This window comes from Corvus moneduloides, chromosome 3 (genome assembly GCF_009650955.1).
Source record: "Corvus moneduloides isolate bCorMon1 chromosome 3, bCorMon1.pri, whole genome shotgun sequence".
NCBI lineage: Eukaryota > Metazoa > Chordata > Aves > Passeriformes > Corvidae > Corvus > Corvus moneduloides.
In genome coordinates this window covers 63,664,283-63,687,955 of record NC_045478.1, presented here as the reverse complement: position 1 = coordinate 63,687,955, position 23,673 = coordinate 63,664,283, and the positions used below count along the sequence as shown (strand labels likewise).

General features: G+C 38.6%; 1 protein-coding gene across 11 annotated transcripts in view; it reads right to left on the bottom strand.

The window, feature by feature from the left end:
- Positions 1-23,673, bottom strand: part of ARID1B (AT-rich interaction domain 1B) — a 329,572-nt gene that overhangs the window by 261,390 nt on the left and 44,509 nt on the right. The window lies entirely within an intron of this gene.

Below are 23,673 nucleotides of genomic sequence, written 5' to 3'. Positions count from 1 at the left end.
AGAAATGCTCCTGAGCTCTTCATCCAATGCACTGTGTGGGTTCCTGTCTCACAGCTGCCCAGTGCCCACCTCTGCACACTGAGGAGCTGTGGAAAGACGAGGTCTCCTGACAGCAGACACCATGAAAGGCACAGTGCAGGCTGATCACCTTTCCAGAGGCAAAAGCACCAAGACAACTGGTCTACAGCTGCAAGCCAATCTGTCTGCTGCCACAGAAGCCCCACTATTTCATCCAACCTGTCATTTCTCCCTGACTCTCTGCCAAGGGTTCTGCCACACTCCAACAGCAGAAAGATAATGGGCAGCCTTCTGCTGGCTTAGCACGCCGAAACAATTCAGCGTGGTTGGACGAACCCAGCAGTGACCGGCAGGGAAGCACCACTGCAGGTACCAGCCGGGTTGGCTTTGGCTGCTGTCGAAGTGCAGATTCTTTAGTTTTGGTTTTCTGTGGCTCTCCTCATCTCGTGAATCCAAATCCACAATTCTCACTTTCCAAAAAAGCACCCCATACGCAAAGTAACAACTTTCAGCTCTCCATGCAGAGCCCTTCTAAGAGAGAGGTGCCATGAGAAAGCTGCTGGACTACCAGGTGAAGCTACAAAAGAAGCCTCTCCTTGACTTTCAGGGAGGACACTGGCTTTTCAGGTCTCCACAAACTCAAGACACTCAAATTCTGCCATAAAATTTAACCCACTTTAAGCAGAAAATAATTCATTGCTGCTCTCACCTAGAGTGATGTCCAAGGGAAAGTAGTGATATAGGGAGGGGGACATACACACAATTCTCTCTCTCTTCCTTGCAAGAAGCAGAAATATTTAATGGATTTCAGGGACATTCTTATCATGAAAGTGAAGTGCAAGTGGGTAATGCCCATTTAGATTAGTTCTTGAATATTACTAGGGCAATGATCACTTACCTATGTTGGTAGTTTGGCAATTCGGTTTGGCAAATCCTCCTTAGAGTACCAGTTATACTTTAGTGGCTACAGCATTGCTCAGGCACGAGCTTCTAAGATTTAACTAAGCTTCTGATTTTGCAGTTGCGTAACTATTTAAAATATTTCAGACAACAGGTCAATATTTCTCAGAAGCTGTATATACCTTTCAGAGCACAGAGTTCACATGTCCTGAAGAACAGGCATTTGAATTTAAAAACAGGCATTTTCATTACTTAATTGGCTCTGAAGTATATAAATCTTTTTTTTTTTTTTTTTTTTTTTTTGAGAGTATAAAACAAGGGAGAAAAGCTTAGGAAGCAGCACTTAGGAAGCAGCACTGTCTGCTTTGGAGGGAGTACTTACCCATCTGCCCTTCTGGCCAGAGGTTTAATAGATTTCTATTTTTATAAAGGACATAAGGGGAGGGGGTGGCTCCATCAGTTTCCTACAGAAACCCAGCTGCCAAACTGGATGTGCCAAAGGGGAATTTTAGGGAATTTTAAAGAGATAACCTCTGCTGAGACTGCAATGTCAGCTTTGTAACCTCATGACTGGAACATGTGCAGTGAATGCTGGATTGAAAAAGCTGTGCTATGGGAGTTAGAAGAAAGAAAAGGAGAAAACAGGAACAGCACAAACTGGGATTATTACTCTGTGATGAGAAGAGGACTGGTACTAAAAACCACTGTTAGTTCACTATGAAAAAATACATCTATAGACTAAGCTCACTTTGATTTGAGTATTTATTGATAACCTCTGTGCACTTCCCTTCTCCCAGCCCCAATATGGTCTCTGCATTTTATGCTGATGCTGTTGTTCCATTTAGCAGGTCACTTGCTGTGTATTTTAAACAACACATGGAGCCAAACTGACCTCTGGTTTAAATGTTCAGCACAGAAATTGCAGGATAGGGGTTGAGCAGGGAAGAGGAAAGGGAGAAGAAAAGGAGCACTACCAATTAAGAGCAAACAATAAATAAATAACTAAAACATTAAATAATTGGTGCTTTTTTGATCTAGTCCTTCAGTTTCTACTCAGCTTTTCTTGCATGTCAAGACAAAACTAAACTAAATCCCCTTACTTTGAATTATCAAAACTTTTTAAAAATTTATTTTACAGGAAACAGATAAAGAACTATGGCATGTACTACTATTTACTCACCAAGATCAGAATGTTTTAAGAAATTTAGTATGCTAAGGAAGCTGTAAAACGTTTGTGATTCTAAACTACGATCAACTTTCAAAACATTAAGGACAGCCAAAAAACCCACACAAACAGAGCAACCACAAATACCTTCTAAGGTCTATTAAAATCTATTATCAACGAAGGGAAGAGCATTAAAAGTCTTACTTGGGGATTAAAAAGGTGAAATTAGTGATTTGCACTCAGATAAGCAAATTTCTGTGCTAAATTACAGAAAGGGAAGTCTCTTATGGGTAGGACCCCATTACAAAATACTTCTGATGTCCACCTGTTTTCTTCTGCTCCTCATATATAGCAGTGTGCTTGCAGAACCATCCCTCTTACTACATTTAAAATAGATGGGAAAAGATGATGTCATCACATTTCACCTAGTAGAGAAGCAGTAATAAATACTCTTTTACAGTGAAAGCAGGAATGCTTTATGATAAAATGTAACAGCTCTTTAAAAAGAAACATTTCAAAGTAACAGGAATGTTAGAAAGATAAAATAAATTAATAGTCTATGTTGTTAAAAACTACCTACAAATCTTTATAATTCAATTCTCTCAACAGCTCTTACATGTGGTGAATGTCATTAAATTATCAATCTAAGAGAAGAATCTGCCTTCGAACTTGAAGATATATCCTGTTTAGCCTAATATTTGGGAGTTTTAGAAAAAATTTTTTTTTCCACATTTTGGGTTAGTGATGGTGTTTGGGGAGGGTTGCTTTCTTTTCTTTTAAGGGAAACTGTACACTGAAGACCCTTAAAAAAACAGCAATAACCTCACACCCTCCATAAGGCATCCGCTAATATATGCTATCTTTAACTAAATGTTAGTTTGTTTCACTAGTGTTTGTTCTGCTTTCTGGGCAGCACTTCACTGAGGACCTGCTCCCTTGAGGAAACACAAGCTGCTTCAGAGCAGTGTATCTCAACATCTCTGCAGAAGAAAAGGCACGTAATCAAATAATTAGCAACCAGTATAACCATTCTATGCATCAGAAACAAAAACCTAGACAAGCACCTCTCTTTAAAAGCATTGCCTCTGCTACTTTGTTGCCTCTAACTGATCTGAAAATAATAATATTTCATCTTCAAGGCAAAAAGAAAACAACTTGTTACACTGCAAGTGGCTTTTCCATTGCCTTTCAGCAACAAAACCTTTGCCAAGTCGGAAGATTTTTGCTCTCTCAGAAAAAAAGTATTTCTATGATGTATTGTAAATCTTTACCTCCCTCAATTGGGAGGTAGGGTTTTATGCCTTTCAAAATTTATTATGTCTGCTTGACTGTGCTTTCCTAAAGATCCCTTTCAGCTTCTGTTCCAACTAGCAAGTGAAAATTCTCTCAAGTGCAGTAATGTAAAAAGGAGTAGGAAAGAAATTCAGCACATGAACAGGGCAGACACACAATGTAGTGCAGTGCTTTGCAGAGCTCTACAAAGCACATTATGGCTCGATTCATGAAATACCCAAATTCAAAGTACTTGCTCTCCGGATCTTATAATTTATTAAATTTGATATTATAAATAAAACCATGAAGTCAGTCCCAGCTGAAATGCTCACAATTCCAAAGAAACCCTAAAAACTCAGCAAAATCTTGAGCCTTTTCTATACATCTTTCCTACCCACATCCTATTTATTTCCATTATGTGTGATTCAGGTTCCAGCTCTACAAACTACTATGCAATTTTAAATTTTAATCATAAGAGCAGTGCCACTGAGCTTAACAGGGCCAATGCCACTAACGTAACCAGTGATGCACACATCAACCTGTGAGCTGAGGGATTTATGCTACAATATCCTTGGGGCAAGGAATATGGCTTTTCCTATATTTCACAAAGTTGCACATAATTTTGCTGGAAAACAGGAAATAAAGATTTCAGTTTCAAAATTCTTCCTGTTACCAGGAAGCCCAAAGAGGAGAGCAGAAAGCCCAGAAAAAGCTCTGCAGTATGTCAGGTTAAAAGGATCTCCACAATCTTCTGTCTCATAATGGTAGTCAGGAAAGGTTCCATACAAGATATGACAAAAGAAATTTGTGATTAACTGGAAAATTAATCAGAAACCAATTTTTCTTGCCGCCACTCTTAGCTATCTTTTTCTACTTTTGTCAAAAGCAAAAGATTGTACTACCTCTATTTATTAAAAAAAGCAAAAAAACTCCCCCCAAAACCAAAACCAGTTTCAACTACACTAACTACACCTCCCTTACATTCCTCCTGCTGTTAAGCTTATTCAGTAAGTAAAAAAGGGGGAATATCACACACAGTTGCACTATCAGATACACTATCAGAGAAACAAGCAATAATTAGCCTAGCAATGACTCTTTCTCTGGTATTTCAGTATATATACACTGCATTAGATATTCAACACACTTTCTTGAATAGCAAATTCATCCTTCATGCACACAAAGTGCAGTAAATTCTCTCAATTGTAAGAGTGCAGGACAACCTGGATAATTTTAATTACTGAGAAGTTTGTCTTAGATTTCTAAACACCACCAGTAACAAGGTACACAAAGCAAATAAGACACACAGAAACAGAAGCCAAGGCTGTTTTAGCAAAATTATACCTTACTAATATATTAGGATTGCAGGGTTTGGTCTTGCTACCAAGTATGAGCAAGTGTATTTCACTGACTTTTATAAGATGAATTGATTATTACCATGACATTTCAACCACACACAAAAAAGAAAGGTGACACTACAGCAGAAATGTGCTATCAGTTCAACAGCGGTGATTTACAGAAAGAGCTTTTCAAATTTATACTAACAGGGTTATTTCATGAGCTGAAAATAGTTTTATTCCCTTATGTCAAATAACATTTATGTAACTGTAATGTGCACCTTAACATAAAAAGGGAGACATGAAGAAAAACATGATTTTACAGACATGACTACCATCACACAGTATTGCTTTATAAATAATGCTGAAGTAAACAAAATCTGCATATAAATAACATTTCTTATATTGACTGTTAAATACAATGACAGAGCCAAACAGCAGAAAAATGCTGCTTATGGTAAAAATCTCTGCTTTTATTTTAAAGATATAAATGAAGTATTTATTTTTGTCACCATCAAAGCAAGCAGCTGACTTTTGGTTTTGTCTGTGAGGAGCATATGTCTACAAATAAAGGAAGAGAGGAAAAAAACCCCAACATCGTAGGGGAGAAAAAGACACAAGTGAAGTTTCACACTATTGACAAGGCTTATAACCCAGAAAAATCTGCCATGTGAGCCAAGGCATGGCAATATAGCATTTAGGCACACAGAGGAGAAATGCTTGTATATTCCACTGGTCCAATGAGCAGAGACACAGTTTTCATAATTTTATCATTGTGCTCCATGGCTGAGCGGCTGTCAGGCCAATGGCAAGGCACAGGTTCCCATTTGAATGACATATGGGTTCACCCAACCAGAGAGATGTTAGAGCATTAAATACCACAAACAGACAGGACAAGAATACAAAAAGCCAAATTAGCGCTCGCACAACGGCGCGTTCCGGCAGGGACCTGCCTGCTCCAACCCAGCACCTCTGCCAGGTCTCCAGCATCGGGAAAACCGTGTCCTCCAGGTAACAGCCTCTCACCTCATAAAACTCAAAGACATGCTGAAAAATTATACTTCAAAGTGTGGTGGGAAAATAAGAAAATGTGTATTTTTAAAACACTGGGAAATGTAGACTTAGACATGTGGGGAGTGAGAAGGGAGCAGGAATTACTCTTTCCCACAGTATTTCTAAAACATGCCATGGAAAATACATTTTACCTTTGTGGAAAGCTGTTCTTCAGACAGAAGTGTTTAACATGTTACATAAACATGTTATGCAGTGAAATGTAAAACACAGGGGGATTTTCATCACATTTATTGCATTTGTTAACCAAAACGTAGTAGTCTTGTAATCACCGCCACTGCTGTAGTAAAACAGTTCAGTAATATTAACAAAAAAGTGCTTTCAGACAGGCTTGTTGAAGGGGAAAGAGATTGTATTTAACAACCTGGACCTAAACAAAAAACAAAACCAAATAAAACCCCCAAAAAACTGCAAATGAGCATGCAAAAGGAGACCAAGGGCCTGATTTCAACCAGCAATTCACCATACCTTGAAATTCCCTTTTATGAAAAAACCAAACCCAAGTCACATAAATTACCGAACACTGCCAGGACACAGCTGGCCCCTCCCTGTGCAACGTAATGGAGCAACACATGAACCACACAGCACCACCAGTCCAGAGGAGAGATTCAGACTTTGCGGACCTGATGGAGGAATTGCGTTAGCAATCTTCAGGTTTTGGTCCACAAATACAAGTCAAGAAGTTCACCATGATGGCATATAATGAGCACCACCTTTGCACAGCAGGATTTGCAAAAGCAAAGGCAGAGAACAAGCCTTTAGGCAGGGAGGCTGCCTAAGAGACTCTGCCTGTATACAGGCAACTTCTAAAGTGAGGAGGAGTGGGCACCTTCATCCCTGCTCCTCACCCTGCACCCAGTCAGCTGCAGCCTCCCTGCACCTCTAAACAACTCAAGGAAGTGCAAGAGATGGTGCCTTCCACCAACTTTAAGGGAGTTTTTCTTCTCAGTCTTTCCGTGCTCTATTTTCACTCTGCAGATCTCTCTAATGTGGTCTCTTCAGATTTATTTGATAATACCAGGATTCTCTCCTGTTTGTACTGTGTTTTCCCTGCCCTCATTCGTTTTACCCTTTTAGTGGCTAATGCTCTCATCTATGTAGAAGACTTGGGAGACTTCACTAGGTTCTGCAACATTCTCCATGAATAAACTGAGAGCAGGAGGGAGGATTATCTTTAGGCATACATTCACAATAGCTGTTTAGATCAAGGGTACTGATTTATTACTGCAGCTCAAAAGTCACTGACAATCTCTTCCCAACCAAGAGGAAGACCATTACTGCAGGAGCAGCAATCCCTAATAATCTTTATTAGAAGTTATTTAATCACACAGAGTTTACTTTTTAAGTGGTTGAATTTGTATTTTACTGGCAAAAATAAATACTTTTTAGGACAACAGTGAATTGTTAGGAAAAACAACAACAAAGCCACTTCTTTCCTTAAAAATTCCAGCACCACATCACTATCAGCTACAGTATCTCCACATGCCTCCCCTGGTAGATCCCAGAAAAGTGCTTACAGGTTTTAACTTTGCTCCGAAGTTTATTGCAGCTGTATCTTTTTATTTCTGAATTTGCTTTGCCTGAGAACTTCATATTCCAGCGTAACTTCCAACTGAACACATCCAACTAGTATCCTCTCATCTTCTTTTCTTTGTACTTAATTACTGAGAACTTATTTCAGGACTATATACATCAAAATACTGAAAGAAAGCCCCTCTGACTCAGGAAAAACCCCAAATTCAGTTAAATATCTCCCTAATTGTTCTTCATATAAGCAAGCTGTATGCCACCTGAAAGCATAAGATGAAGAGCAAATGAATCAAAGACTAGGAAATGTACTCCTTAGTTAGTATTAGTATTTTAACATCTAACAGTAGAAAATTATTTCAAAGCTCCCCGCACATACACAGAACAGTGCTGGCAAAACACAAGAAAAGTAGATATGAAGCAGAATTGTCAGTGATGTCCTCCTTAAAATACTATCTTAGAGAACGACTCTCATACCCTCTAGGCTAATCCATTCTCATGCTCCGTGTTGGAAGATGATACTCATATTAAAAGATCCATCAAAGCCCGCCCCACCTTAGACAAGGAAGAAGAAGTCAGCACAGCTAATGGGAGAGAAATCTTCTGAGCCGTAGGCAGAGCATCTCCCCCCTTGCCGTTATCTCTCCCCACTCTACCATGCTGAGTGAAGTCGGCCAACTGAGACAGAATTCCCAATTCAAAAAAGCAGGAGCTTTCAAAAAAGCTTAGGAAAGGGGGAGAGTAAGGCTGAAGAATAGGGGGAAGGAGAAGGGGGAGAATAAGATCTTCAGAGCTCAGCAAAGTGCAGGACAGAGGGAGAAAAAATAAAATTGATGTCTATGACATTTCAAAGTAAAAGAAATGAAAAAGTGAAAACCACTTTTTCCTGAGAAGTTGAAATTTTTAGTTATATGGATGAATATTTCAATGTCTGATATAGAGACGTGAAAGCTCCTGAGGGTTAGTTTAGGGTGTTTTGTTTTGTTTTAAATAAAGTGCAGTACTAAAGCATGGCAGAAATTATTAAAAGTGGTTTTCAACTGGGAAGTTTTTGACTCAGAATGAAAGCATTATTACACATACACACAGAAAAAGAAAAAAATCAAAGTCTGTCAACACAGAAAAGTAAAATAAGTTACAAAATCTGAATATTTAGATTTGACTATAACTGCCAAGAACATACAAGTTATAACTTACAACTGGACAAAAAAAGTCTCTTAAAAGAAAAAGAGTATTCAGGTGGGGGGAGGGGAGAAACAACACTTTTCAAATTCCCCCCAAATATTTCTTTTGAAAACAATTTTCTTTTGAGGATACTTTAACTATGAGAAAAATTCATCGTCCAGTAGAAAATTACACTTGCCACATTTTCCAACAGCTTACAGGTAATCAAACAAATACACCGCAGTACACCATCCTACTTTGGTAATGTGGAAACTAGTAAGCACTTAAAATAGATAAGATTTATATGGATTTACAACAGACTTACACACAACAAAGGTAAGCATACTGAATTAAAATTTATACATTGTGTTACAGCCTGCTTAATGTAGTGCTCATGTAAACCTGTAGGCAGACACACGTGCTAAACTGAGTCACAGTAGAACATGACTTTCTTGAGGCTATGGTAATTTTAACATGAAAAAATGCTGTACCTATCTACAGAGCTCCAGGACATTGACAGGCCTTTTCTAACTCCATTTCTCTAGAACATAAGCAACTTGACATCTATAAAATGAACAAATCATTCTCACAAAGTTAATGAAAATAGAGTTATGATTTCACTAAATCTACTGGTATCCTCTCTTTTAAAATTGCTCTGAAACCAAAAGCATCAAAGACACGAACAACACTGATGAAAATATTTTCAGCTCAGATAGTAATGTAGCTTGATGGTCAATGTTTGGGCTGCACAGCTCAAGGGTTTTTCAAAGATGAGATTTCAGTCAAACCCCAAGCTCCAAGGGGAATGAAGCCTCACAAGCTATTGCTTCTCCCACGCAGGTGCAGCAAAGCCCTTGCATGAGTATCATCTGAACTCCCAACCAAACAACATTACAGTATACAAATATGGCTCATCTAACACTTACCAAGGCAAACTTAAAACAGGAGAAACAGGAGATTTTCTTTTTAAGTTTTAAGGACAATATCCAACTGGTAACACCCCTTCTGCCCCTGACCCAAGATGTATAATGCATGGAAATGGTAAGAGCTCTACCACCACTGTGAGCAGCTATAAAAATGAACAGATGTCCTCATCTTTCATCTAGCTGAAAGAAGACACAAAAAAAGTCAGGCCTAAATTCACTCCATCTTCAGTGCTTTTTCAGCTGATGACCAAGCAGTACATAATGGAGTGACAGAAACACAACGATGGGAGAGGGGGTGGACAGAGGGAAGCACATTAACAAGGAAACGATGCCCGTCATTCAAACATATTTTTTTCTTTTCAGGTATAAAGTTGTTTCTAGATTTACGGTATACTCAGAAAAATACTCTGTATTTCTGCTTTCAGAGCCAATGAGATAAACATGAAAGTCCTGCAGGAAGATAGGTAAGTCTTAGGCAATCACCCAGAAGGAGGAAGGTCTCAGGCATTAAGATGTAAAACTGCATTGAAAATACAGGCTAGGCAGAAAGCTAATGATGGTTTGATAAACCTGATTAAAAACCCCACATGGATAGATGGCAGTCAGTGCCCATTATTGCAAGGCTTGGATGGGATTACTTTAATTAATGTTCTACCTAAACTCTTACTTCAATAGCTACTAATTACCATTAAGACCTACCAGCTATATCTGCAGATTAAACATTTCTCCCCACCCCAAAGACCCAATTTTAGAAGCTGCTTCTACAACAAATTATTTGTTATATTGTTTATTGTGCCATAGAAACCTCTACATCCTTTTAAATTTGTGGTAAGATCCTTTGATGTAGGTCCTTAAAAAAACTTGTTGAACAGATACACACAAAACAAATCCCTCTTTACTCTATGCTGAAAGAGTGTGAAAACATGTCAATATACTACATAACTTTAAAGCAAAATTAGAGGACTTCCAGTATTTGATGCAATCTTCAGATTGACTTAAATCCTGCAGCTTTTTCTTTCTTTCTGAATGCACTTACGAATAGCGAAATAAGAAAGACCTTGTCTTGAAGATGCAATTTTTTGTAGATTGATGTATTCTCTTTTAAAGGGATATAATTTTACAATCCCTCACAGGTGAGATAGTGGGTTTAATATCTAAAGGAAAGTACATATTTGTCTTTATGTCAATCTGCATGAAAGAAAAATCACCGGTAAAGTAGCAATAAAATACATGCACTGCAAGGATCCATCTGCATTCCTATTTTGTGGCTCAGATTTGACGTATTATTTGCCATATTCAGAAATGTAGTATTTCTGTATGCACACACATTAATCTTGACAAAAAGATCTTATTTCAGTCATGCTGATCCTATTTTAAAATTTATTTAATACTCAGCTATAAAAGGCAAATACTATTTTATAATTGAAAAGGACATCACAGTTGAGAAATATCCCTGATTGAAAACACTATCTGAACGGTTGAAAGAAAAATCCTACTGTCTTTCCTTTAAAAATCAATAGCAGAAGACAGATATGTACCGATTTGGAGAACCTAATAAACAAATTGCAAGAAAAACAAAAGCCTTACCAGTTTTATACACACACACACACATAAAACTCAATCATATTTTTCCCCACAGTATTGTGAGTTTAATAGAAACTATGCTGTGTACATCTATGAGATGCTGTATTTAAGAATTTTTGTATCTCTTTTCATATATATCCACAAATTTCAGTAAACAATTATATAGGATTGCAGCTTGAAAAAAGAGAATAAAAAAGGAACAATTTTAGTAGAGAATATCTTTGAAAAAGAAATTTAGTCTATTCTCCTGCAAGACAGAACCTCACTTTATATTTCTCAACTGTGAAACTGCATGAGAGCTTAATGGTTTTAGTACAGCCAAAACAATAGCTTTGTACAAGTAAGAAACCACGAAGAATAAAAAATAAATGCAAAACCAATCAAACTCTGTACAGCAATTATGATTAAAAAGTGACTATTAGCACAGCTACAATACTTCAGACAAAATTTTTAACAACATTTGCTTTCTCCATCTGTCTTTTTTGAAGACTTATTTCAGCAGTGACTCAGATTTTGGACAACATTTGATGTGGTGCCATTTAAAAAGTAAGAGAAATAAGGAGATTTTATGGAATAAATTCTGCCAAAATCCAAGGCAGATCTGGAATATGACAACAAATTCATGTCAAGTAACAGTCTGCCTGATGTTTAGATTGTTAAGATTATTTAGGAAACGTGAAGGAAAAAAGTAAGCTTTACAAACAGCCTTAAGGAACTTGTATTTTAGTGTATGTAACTTATTATGAGAAAATTAATAGATACATGAATTTAATTAAAAGATTCTGTGTTTGCCTATTGCTGTTATACACAGAGGAGCAATCATATGCTGGTAGCAGATACGTGTCATTAGAGTGACTTCTGCAATTTTTCTTTTCCATGTACAAAAGCAACTACACATCTATGAAGACTGCAGCAAGAGGGCCAACTATCACAGTCTTAGTCTTGTTGTTTACCTTTGCCACCAGCGTTCTACAGGTTCTTCTCTACCAGAACTAAGGAGAACAAAAACCATTTCAAACAGCTGGATGGAGCAGACAGCATTTTGGTGAGCGGCTCTCTGGCACAGAGAACAACTTTGTAAGGTTAGAATGCACTGACAGCACATTTTCTTTTAAAAAAAACAACCAAAGAAATTTACTAGCCTGCTAGGAGTCCCAACCTAAACACTGCTTTTCTATTGTCCTTCTGAATAAATATGGTTTGAGAAGTCAGACAAAGCATCTTGACAAAACTCCGTTCCATAAAAGTAGAAGAAAATAATGGAAACTTATCAATTCCTTTTAAACATTTATTCGGTCCAGAATGGGGCTGTTGGGCAGAGAAGCACAAAGCATTGCCACACAGTTTTGGCAGGCCCAGCTGCAGCCATCAAGGTGCCTTGTTCAAGGACATGAGCTTTAATCAGCCAATTATGTCTTATTTTTAAATCATTCTGACTGTGCCAATGCAACAAAGCAAGCTGATCTAACTGCCAAGTGCCAGAGATTCACCTCCTTTGCATCCTCCCGGCTCATACTCCCTACTTTTCTTTGCATGGCTTTGGCTCCAGCCTGGCCATGAGCTGAGCCATTTTAGTGCACTGAACCTGCAGAAAACTAAGCCTCCTCCCTTCCTTCCCAACAAAAAAGACCCTGAAAGTCTCCCAACACTGCTAAGCTTCACAAAAATTAGTGAAGTACTGGACTGACCCAAGGGAAAGCAGGAGATCCAACTGGAATCAATGTGCTGCAAGGAACAGAAAGCCATCCAAAATTAAGGAAACTGTTTCCCACAGTTGCCCAAGTCTGACTCAGATTTGTAACACCAGCGAAGCGCCACATAACAGCAATGGGATTGATGCACACTGTATTTTGCATCACGCAAAGCAGAAAAAGCGCAAGAAAATCTCAAGCGTAAAGAAATCACTCCAGCATCAAAGACATTAAATACATATATACACATCTGTACTTAACACAGACACCCTCACTGAATTTTGTTAGTAATTAGTCCTTCATCTGAAAACGCTTAAGTAATTCACAATGATATATAAAATGTATCAGTGAAGCTGACAGATATTATTACCTCAGTAGAGACTTCATATTAAATCTTTAGTTCAAATCTATGGCAGAGCTATGAAGCCCACCACCTACTCTCAACTCTTCCCTATATGGAATTACATTTTGCCTGTTTATCATCTCCTACCAATTTAGTTTGCTAAGTATTTTTTCCCAATTCCTTTCTTCCAAATACGTTGTAACATGTCTAGCATACTGTAGCTTTTTAAGCACTTGGGTAGTCAATGCACATATATAATCTGGTTTTCAAAGTCATAACATGCCTTGAGGGATGTGAAAGGTGTTAGGAAAAATAAATAAGGCAGTAAGAGTTTTTGGTTCAGCCAACCAGCCTAAAGTTACATTTTTCTAAGTTCTTGTATGTATTCCTAGCCAGTTTTAAGTATGTGTTAAAAGCATAGAAACAATAAAGAAATTGCAGTTTTTCAGTGAGCCATGAAAACCTCTGCAGCTCCCTGGTGTAAATGCAGAGAAGTAATGGGTGATGAAGAAATATGGTCACCTTCTTACTACTAACTGGATTTGGGTGTTCAGTCTACTTAAGCTCTTGAGTAATAACTTACTTCAGTGGCTAAACCAGAACCAGAATTTAACAAACTCAACAAATTTTTAACAAAAGCTGCTGAAACCACTGTCAGAGAAAAGCCAAAAATTATCTGGAAGTTAGAGACTATATAAGTAATTCTTTAAAACACTGTTATTAGGATATTGCCAGCACTCTTCAAACATAAAAGGCTGACATCTTATTTGTTCAGTTTGCACACTGCATGTCTATATGGTTACAAAACCAGCAACATTTTTAATATTTTTTCCTCAAGTTTTGCATTTCAATAATATTTTTCTGAAAAATGCAACTGCCCTTATAAATGAAACATCTCCAGAACAACCGCAAAAAGTTGCAGAAAAACAAGGAGGGATGAAGGAGAAAGACAAGCCTAGATGTTTAAAATACTGCCATTACCGAGGGTATCAAGGTAAAAACTGAAGGGATGAATTGAAGATATGCTCAGTGCCCAAAGCACATTTCTGAAATACGAGATAACAATTTGTCTGAAAACATCTTCTCTTTATCTCCCTCTGAGGGTTGTAAGATTATTAATCTTCAGAGCACAAATCACTGCAAAACTACAATTCCCAATGTACCCTGCAGCCCATTCAATTACCTGAAGTACATGAGTCCTTGCTAAGAGGAGGCAGGTAAGTTTTAAGAAAACATAAACGTAGCTCTGCTGTGCAGTTTCCAGCTTTTAGTGGCTGGACATGTATTTTTCCTGTGCTCTACTCTTCTTGAAGAAAAAGAGGTAGGGAATTAATCCATTGAGTGAGGCTGAATATTTTTGGTTTCCTGTGAAAGAACAAACTCAAGGTGATACTGTAAATACAGAACTGCTTCTGGGATGAATTTTGGAAATGCCCTCCACACACCTCTGTATGGTACCAAAACACTAACCTCAGAGCAAAGGGTATGTTACTAGGTTTCCACTATCCCCCAAAATGCTTCAGCTGACCAACAGAAGAAATGAAACAGAAGCTCATATATTGAAGTGGCACTGGGAAACAGGAACAAAATCTTCTGGCGGGGCTCAGACAACAGGCTCAATCCAAGACAAATGTTTGTTTCTCCTCTCTGACTTTACAACTGCCCCTGTGATCCTGCACTCTGGAGCAGCTTTTTACAGACAGGGAGAATGTCCCATCTACTGCTGTAAGAGACAGCTTGCACATGGCACACACAGGCATGCCTGCAGTAAGGATGATGCCATCCGATACAGGTGCATCCTTTCCAAGCCTGAGGTCACAGCTACCACACCAGGGGCTGATACCACACACTATGGTTATAACTAACAGTCCAACTTAAGCTGAACTATATCTCTCCTGTGTGGTTTTATGGGTTAAATGAAGAAAAAAAAGGGGGTTGGTTAGGGGGAAATGTTTTATCCCCATGATATGGTTTGGCTGAGCTTCATGACCTCAGCCATGTCCCACTGCCTGGCTCCTCCATCCCACTATTCAAGCTCAGGTAACTCAAGTGCTGCATTAAGGATGGAGCAGAGAGAGATGTCCACACCACATAAGCACAAGAGGCTCTGGCAGTACCAAATTGCCACCAAAGTCTCCACAATGTCCACTGGTGCTAGAAAAGATCCACCCAGATGTCAGTGAAAGCAAAGATCCCCCTCCAATGTACATCACAAGAATGCACAAACCACCACGTAAAAAGTAACTAATTAAATTTATTGCATCCACTGCTTCAGCAGCAGAAGCAAAAGAAAAAACAAAAAACCCCCTTGTACGGAAGACCACTGATAGTCTCTAGAAAAGTGAAGAAGATGGATTGAGAAGCATGCAGGGGAACTACCTGCCACCCCACGGAGAAGACAATGGGGTCTCACTCAGGAGGGCGCCAACACCTGTTTGTCCCACCAGGGCCCCAGTGAGTCAAAACAGGCCAAGTAATAAACTCTACCTTCACAGAAGATTCAGACACCTGGAATTTGGTGTCTGTTCCAGCACCCACCCCATTACCGTGTTAACCACTGGGGAGGAGGTAGATGACATACACCAAATTTACTGCCTGGTACTGAAAAACCATTAATTTATCTTACAGCTATTTTACTGGCACAACCCCTGCTCTATAACGGCGCTCTTTTCCTGACTATGAGAAATTATTGGGCAGTTTGTGCTAACTGCTTTCCCGTCATGTTTCATTTCCAAACACCATCTTCTGTCAGTTTATTCCCATTCAACCCAAAGTGACTGTCAGCATGAATACAGATGATCTGTTCATTTTTATAATGGTCTAATTTTGAGAGCAGTTTCCACCTCCCCTATTCCTCAAACTTAAAAGGCCAACCAAACCCAACAAAACAAAAATGAAAACAAAAACTAAGGAAAAATAAAACCAAACAAAAATCCACCAAAGCAGGAGTAGATTAAACCTCAACATTATGGGAAATACATTCTGTATATGTCATTGACCCATTTGTATTTTACTTTATCTGAGAAAAGACAAGAAATGTGGAAAATGGAAATGAAAGAACCAAACGAAAGGGAAAAAAGCCCAACCAAGCCCAGAATCATCCTACTCCTACCTGTTTTATCTGCATATAAACATTTTTGCCCCATAAATAGGCAAATTCTGCTTTTATATTCCTGCTTATTCTACTAGTTTTAACACCTTACCAAAAGGAGAAGCCCTTCTTGAGGGGCTGAACCCTCTCCTCCTAGCACCCACAAATGTGCATCTGCACTGGAAACATTCTCAAAAAGCAGCAAAATCCAGTTAAGACTGGGAGGAGAAATTGTAGGGTTAAAAAGAAAATAAGGAATCCCTGGAAATGGTCCTGCACTGCAATTATGTAACTCGATATCAAAGGTGCGAAAGCTAGAATGAAAATATTTGATGTGACAGCTCTTCACCTCAGTTGTAGCATGCCCTATCTAAATAGCAGGAGAGCAGATGGTAATTTTCAAGCACATTTAGACTGGAATGCAAACGATACTTAAAAAGAAATACATAAATAAACAAATAACACTATACATGGAATAAATAAAGTGAAGCCTGTGTAGGGGGAGAGAGCATCTTACTAGGCTAACCAACGTAGTTGGGGGAAAGAAAACACCACCACATACACAAATCTACAGTCACACAAGCCCTTCTTCAGATCTGACATTTACAATTTATTTTTCAGCTAAAACACCAACTTGTGGAGCAATACGAAGATGCATGCACTTGTCCTGGCAAAAGCTTTCAAAGTTCCTTGATATTAAATCTGCAGCCCAGTAAGCTGTGAAAACTCTGTCCTTTCAAATGAATCAGCTTTTGAATACTTGTTTTGAAAATTTTAAGTGAATAAGCAGACTGCATAAAATTTGTTCAAACACCCACCACTACCTAGAAATTTATGCAATGTCAGACTCGAACTCCAAGTTATTTTAAAGATAAGGAGAAATAAATCATTTTAATATTAATAAAGACTGGTTTCAAAATGCTGCTTGCTCCATGGATAATTCTGAATAGTCTTCCAACTGTCCAATCAAATAAATCAATATCTGGGGTCGTGGCAGAGGGGGATTTGTGAGCTATACATGCTCTGTATTTAACTGTCATAGCAAATCCCAGATTTAAAGCATCACTACGGCTGACAGAGCCAAGAACAGCCAGTGCCGTGACTAAGAGCAGTGCCTACTACTGCCCAGGAATCCACGCCATCAGGATGTTTCTGGATACGGAGAGATACATGCCATCACATACATGGATGTGTACATGTAGTATGTTTATGTAAATGTGCATGTGTATAGTACATCCAAGACAAAATTTAACAACACTGGGACCAGATGGAAGAGAAAGGACAGAAACACACAGTGAATTGTTTGCAAGCATCTACTGTTCACCAGTATGGCTGGTGAAAGGGAATGCCCACACACACCTTTCCCAGTTCTCCTCAGTGATACAGTACGCCAAGATGTTTTTTGCTGGTCATCTCTTCTTTTTCATTCTATTCTAAAAAGTGACAGCCAACACCCGACAACTAAATGGAAACTGGTACAAATTTTATGCTTAAGTTGTTTTAAGGAAAAAACACACCAGTTTGCCCACTTAAACAAAACTTCTGAATCTGCTTTTACACATAATATTTTAACAAGCGACATGTATACACAGCCCACTGCAGTATACTGATCTTTCAGGGATCCAGTAACATCCTATATCAGTAAATCATGGAAGAAAACATAAAACTAATTGTGCCTGAATAAACCATTGAGCACTCTTACCTCAATAATCCTGATGATGATTATTCCAAAGCCCTAATGCTTCATCCAGAGCAACAGCACTTGAAGTTTAGAGATTCCCCTGCCTGCATAGCTACATATCCTCTGTGTGCTCTCATCAGTTGAGGTCAGTCACTGCAACATTCCTCTCAGTGCAGTCACAGCAGCTTTGTACCCCACTGTCCTACGCTCCTGCAGATACCTACTTGACTCTTTGCATTGGCCACATTGTCCCTTGAGTACATCTCTGTCGGTTTCCAGCTCCCTTACTCATACTCATCTTTAAAGGTCTCTCCCACCTCATCTCCAGACCTTCTCCTGCGATGAAACCCAATTAAACCTGAGCTGGCAAACAACACAGCAAACCCCACTACTCTTGAGAACAGATCTAGAGTCCCAGTGCCACAGGGCAGCAGCTTCTTATGATGGAAATATGGCATATTTGACATCAACTGAGACTGAAAAGATTTCAAAACAAGATTGTATTAAGGGGGGGGGCAAAGTAAGATCAAATTAAGTGCTGAGATAAAAGCAATTAATTGCTGCATCTCCAGCACAAGTGTTTCCACCTGATGTGCAAGAGCAGATTTGTTCAAAGCAAGCTAGAACTCCAGCACACTGAAAACTCAAATTTCACTCCCATGTTTTGCAAGAACACCATTTCTGCTCAATAAACATTATTTGGATAAAGCACTACTAATACGCAGCACCCGGTAGGTATTTTATCATTTATTTGCAAGTATCATGCATTTTATAATAAATTAGCATAGCAGTTCAGCAGCAGAGTGAAAATTTGCACCCAAGCATCCTAATTACTAGGATTCTTTCTATATTCCAATTCTAAAGTGTTATCTCATTTGCTCATTAGTATGTAGTATACATGCATTACTAAAAGCACATACAACTGAAATTATCATAAATATATAACTACAGTTACATTTTTATTAGGTTTACCAAAATCTGAAAGAAAACACAACTATTAAATGCAAAACTTACATGCAAAATTGTAATAAATAGTGTCTTAAGTTTAATTTATTCTCCAAAATACCCCCAAAATGTCTAAAGTGAAGACTTACATTTTACACAAAAATTGGTAATAACTGTCTATTCATTGTCTAGAAGAATGAGAGGTTATCATCTGAAGTAACTTGAGTGTATTGCAACACGCTTCCAGGTATTAAAAAATACAGAGCCATTTCTTAGCTATTAATAGAGCCAGACTAAACTGGTATGATTAAGTCTCAGTTTAATCCACTGTATAGTTTTATGAATTTTTTAAACTTGCTTTCTTGTGGTCAATTTTGAAAAGTAAACTGTTAATCAATTGGTATTAAGACCTTTACTCCCAAAGCATGCCAAGGCAGACAAGAACAGATACATGGAAGTGTGCTTAGTATGGGTACACTTGCACACATTCTCAGAAGGAAACTCGTAAGGTAATCTTTGCTTCATTTGTATGTTTTTGATTTCATAGCAAGACTAAGAATCAAGATGATGGCTAACCAATATTAAAAAAATGCAAAAATCATTCTCCAGAAGTGTCTCATGCAAAGTCCACAACTGACCTCCATTCCTTGGAGAAACTCTCAGTAAGCTTCAGTGGGATATAAACAGCCAAAAAAAAAAAAAAAAAAAAAAAGACCTCCACTGTTTAAATGGGCTTTACAGAGCTGGACCAAGTCAAATTCAGGAGATAAACTTTTCTGTGTCCCATTCAATGCGTCTCCTGTTCAGAAGTCCTCCCTATCAGCTATGGTGGGTCACTGCTTCTCACAGCCAAGCTCGCCCCTGCTGTGGAGACCATGGCAGCCCACAGGCTGGCCTGCCAGCTTCCTGCCCTCTCAAATAAGGTTTCTTTTCTGCAGGTGCAATTCCGCCCATGATTCCAAGTGAGACACAAAATACCATTTCTGTGTCTTCTGAACTCTTACCGTTTAGACGCGGTATTTCAGAAGTAAGAATACCTTCCATCTCCAGAAGGTGTTTTCTACATGCATTTTAAGTTACTCGCCTGATGGCAAATATTTTGGGCCCAGAGAACCCACCTCCACAAAAAGCACTCACTTTTACAAAATTAGGAACCAGAGTGTGTTGTGTTTTTAGTAATTAAAGCTTCTGGTTTCTGAAAGCATAACAATGTGGTGCAGGTTTAATAAACTGACTACACTGTTGGAACATGTGGTTCACTATAGAAAGAAAAACAAATGCTCTGATTGCAATATGGCAGAAGGAAAGTGATTTCACATTCATGTCACTCAGCACTTTAAAGGCCACGTCAATTTTCAGATCTCTTGGGGTTATTTTGATTGTTTGAGTTACCTGAAAGGCATAGGAAGCCTTACATGGCATTTGCACATGGCCACAGTTCTCCAGCCAATGGGCCCTCCTTGTCTGTGAAAGCATAGCCCATGTATGCCTGCATGCTGGACTGAAAAATTCTTTAAAGCTTCTGTTCCATGTATTCAGTTATACACAAGTTCAGGCCAAGAGAGCTGAATCACCTCCTTTTAACCTAAAAGGTTATTCAGTCCTTTGGAATTTTACTATCAACTACACTCTCCAGTTTACTATAGCCATCCTAACCCTGTATCTGAGCACCATCTCTATGAGCCATTTTGAGGGACCAAAACCCAGATTCAGTTTGCCAGTATCGCTTTCTTTTACTCAGCCAAATATCATATTAATGCTTTTAAACTGCAGGACTGCACAAGGAACTTGCACTCAACTGATTATCTACCATGACCTTCAAAAGCTTTCTGTCACTGCATTTCCAGAAGAAAGCGATATCCCGTAAGTGAGAACTGCATTTTAGTTCATAGATCACAATGGATTTATTCAAATCAAAGTATTCTCTATAAGTCTGGTCTTATCTTCATTTAAATTGGCAACAGGAAAATGTGGTATGAGTAATGTATTTTATTCTTGTGTTGCATTAATTTTTTTTTTATTTATTTTAAAGGAAAGTTTAGTCTCACTGATTGGTAACTATTCTGTTTCAGTTTATTATTAGCTCTAGCTTTCACACCATGCTTGGCAAGCCTTTTTGCTAACCAGAAAAATGTATTTAAATGTCCTCACACATTTATTTAAGCAATTAGGTGCTTAAACAAATATTTATTCAGTCCTGAAGTTTAACATGCTTATTACATTATAAAAATGGCAAACAGAACATTTCTTTCTTACCAGATCATTTTTTTTAATTCACAATTAGTGCTCATTTATAGTTGAAGGAATTTTACTCCTTTTAAAACAGGTCTTCATTAGTTAAAGAAACCACTTAAAAATAAACTTGATCCACATTCAAAATATTCTTTATAAACAAAACAAGAAATTGCTTCAAGAAGTGAAGCTTCTAGTTCTAAAATTCTGACAGATGCTGGAAACAAGAACAGCAGGACAGCATTAGCTTTTTCTTCTATTATTTGTTTAGTAAAAAAACCTTTAAGCCATTTCGAGCATCATCTACAGAGAAAAAAAAATCCCTCCAACTGATTCAGCTCATGACCATTCCCATCTTCTGTGCTGCTGTCCCTCTGAAAGCAACAGACATGTTTGTGCATGTACACAATATATCTATCAATCTATATGCATCCATGCTCAGATTTTCTGTTGCTGCTTATTTGAGCTCAATTCTTTCTGCATACAACTTAATTAAATCAAGCTACGGTCCTTACAATTAAAAAACCACTAATTTACTTCTGTGACTGGTTTGTCTTCATCTGCTTTTGAATTCCTCAGTGCCAGATACAATGTTTTTCCACACAAATTGCTCTCTGTATTTACATGCACAGTTTTTAACAGAAATTCCTAGGGGTTTCAATGCTTGCAACAGCTGGTGTTCAGTCTCTGTATCCCCCTTCTCTCCTCAGTGCAAGTAACACTCTTGAGGAACTGGTCATCTTGCTTTTACTTCATTTCAGTGGTGCCTAGCAGGTACTGGTTAGTACCCTCATCTCCTGCCTTCTCTGCCAGGACAATAACTCAGAAGCATTTAATGTAATTTGCTTTTGAGTACTCAGTTACTCAGAAATACATAATATCACTCTTGATATAGAGTACCACTTTCCTTCCTCTTCTATCCATTCAATTCTCTCTAAATAGGTTATAACCATTTATTTTAACATTCCAATCCTGTGAACCTTTACACTAGATTTCAAGTAATAGCAAGCAGACAAAATTTGTAATTGTAAATGAGAAATTTCAGCTCCTCTTGTTTATTATCCTGGCTGCCAGCATTACAGCATAGGCAATTAAATGGGGGCATGTGGTGTGTGTGTGGCAGGTGTCCCTCCTGTCATGTTTAGTTCCTTGATCACTGCTGTCCACAAAAACAGGATTTCAATCTCAATGTGTGCTTACATGCTCCTGTAATCTTACCCTCCACCCCCACTGCCCCAGCTCTGAGCTCTTCTACTCACCCAAGCCAAAGTGACCCCAATAGCTTCTCTGCTTACTAGGGAGAGCTCAGCCAAAGAACACACGCCCTTCCCTTTGCAGACAATAACCAGCTTCTCCAAAACACCAACTTTCTACACCAAATTACTCACCCTACCAGCAGGACACTTACAGGGTCTTTGTTTCTGTACTGCTTATCGGGAAGGAAGGCCTTTTGAGTCAAACAACTGGATAAAGAAGCTTTTAAAAAGCTTCTGCCTCCTGGCAATAAGCATCAAAACCCTACCTTACTAATGTGAATTCTTCCACCAAAGCTGACTGACAGGACAGCCAAAGGCAGCTGGGGAAAAGAGGAAAGGAGAGATGCTAGGTTTCTTGCACTAAATGGAAAAGGTTGGTTTTCTCCTACCTCATGGGATGTTCAGAGACTTCAGAACATCCCTTGGTAATCATCTTCTGGGAGTCTCTACAGCATCAAGTATGTGACCCATACTTTTCTTCTTTATGTCAGAAAAGGCCTGTCTAGGTATATTTTCTGGTCAGTGGAACAATTCAGGCTTCACAGGTTCAGAGTCCTGCAATCCCACAGCAGTCTGCTTATTTCTGCTACCTTGAAATTTCTGAGATAGTAATTTTGTTCTCTACCAAAAAAAGAGAACAAACTACTGCTGCGATATGCAGTATGATTTCAATTCTACATCAGCAGTACTGTAGGGTGTCCAAAGGTATGACAAGTCCAGGCAAAGACACCAAAATGCAGCAGCCAGCCACATATCATCACCAGGTTTGTTCAGGAGAAAGATTATCAACTTTTTCTTTTAATATTTGCATCTGCACTCTTACATTCACGTGGCAAGTCTTTTCTTAACAGTTATCAAAACATACCTCCATCCAAATGACTGCTGTTTCAAGATGTATTTTTTGTTAATACAGGTCCAGATCTTTCCACAGCCCTACTGTCACTCCATTTACCTCAACTGTTTCACAAGCAAAAGGGGAGGCCTTCGAGGCAGACCAGCTCATAGCCACTGCAGTTTCCTACTAAATAACTCCATGAAGGGACAGGCTTCCACAAGAAGGGCTGGTAGCCTCGCTCCCCCACCCGAATGGGAAGCCTCCTGTGCCTCCAGTTGGAAACGGCAGTGGTAAGTGCAAAACTGACATGAATAGCACAACCTTAGGCAAATTACACTAAAAAACATATAAACCAACGGGAGAGCTAATGGCTAGTGGTGGCCTTCCTGAACACAAACAGGGCTTCAAAGGGAGCACCCCCAGCAATAGTGTTTCCTCACCCAGTAGGGAGAGCAAGCAGAAGACTGACCAAACATCCATAACAATTATATCCAGAACAAGGTTTCAGGCTTTCATTATTCACCTAATATTCCATGAGTAAATATAGTGTAACAAACAATATTAACCTAGCAATATGGACAAATATGTACACCTCTGCCTCAGCTGACAAATACGTTTGCAAGGCTCATTTCACCTTC